General features: G+C 43.3%; 1 pseudogene; it reads right to left on the bottom strand.

Annotated features, from left to right (window-relative positions):
- Positions 1-378: 378 nt before the first annotated feature.
- On the bottom strand, positions 379-821 carry LOC129395856 (immunoglobulin heavy variable 1-3-like; annotated as a pseudogene).
- Between the last annotated feature and the right edge of the window lie 216 nt (positions 822-1,037).

Below are 1,037 nucleotides of genomic sequence, written 5' to 3'. Positions count from 1 at the left end.
CATTAAAACATTTTGATATTTTATATAATGGAGGTAAGTGTAGAGTTAAAATGTGATCTAGCAGCTGTGCTCCAAAACATTTACAACACCCGTTCCAAAACTTATGCTCGCACTAACATTTTCAGAGGAATTCTATTATTGGTTTTATTAATTTGATTTGTTTTCCACTCCCTGAATTTTGCTTACAGAATAAAAGTTGTATGGAAAATTTCCCACATAATTAGAGTCCATACACATTTCTATTTTCCTTTTTTCAGCAATGACTTAAACTCGCTTTCTAAAAAAAGTCTTTAAAGCAAATAAAATCCCTGTCATCTCTCAAGCCCAGCACTGCTGCCACCTCCCTCAGGATTTCTGACTGTCTCAGGATGTGGGTTTTCACATTGTGTGTCTCGCACAGTAGTACACATCTATGTCCTCAGATCTCTGACTGTTCAGCTCCATGTAGGCTGTGCTCATGGACGTGTCCCTGGTCATGGTGACTCTGCCCTGAAACTTCTGTGCATAGCCTGTCTTACCATTGCCAGAGTAGATCCCTCCCATCCATTCAAACCCTTATCCAGGGGCCTGTCGCACACAGTGAATATCGTAGCTGGTGAAGGTGTATCCAGAGCTTTGCGGGACACCTTCACTGAGGCCCCAAGCTTCCTCCTTCAGCCCCAGACTGCACCAGCTGCACCTGGAATTGGGCACCTGTGGAGAGAATACAGGAGTGGATGAAATTCTTTTTGACTGAAAAGAGTCCTCTCATCCTTCGGAGTAGGTGGTCCTTTACCTGTAGCTGCTGCCACCAAAAAAATGATCCTTCAGGTCCAGTCCATGGTGAGGAGCTGTGTTCTCAGCAACTTCTCTAGAGGAGGGATGTGGTTGTTGGGTGATGCTCTCAGGGCACAGGAATAACCATATTTAATCTCAGTGGATCTCATGATATTTGCATATTCATGATTCAGAGAATTTCATAACTCAAGACCTGATTCAGGACAAGAAAGAGAGGATAAATGGCACATCAGCCATACAAAAGTGAGATGGTGATGGTC

This window comes from Pan paniscus, chromosome 12, assembly GCF_029289425.2.
Source record: "Pan paniscus chromosome 12, NHGRI_mPanPan1-v2.0_pri, whole genome shotgun sequence".
NCBI lineage: Eukaryota > Metazoa > Chordata > Mammalia > Primates > Hominidae > Pan > Pan paniscus.
Note: the sequence above shows the minus strand (reverse complement) of the source record. Positions and strands in the feature narration are given on the sequence as shown.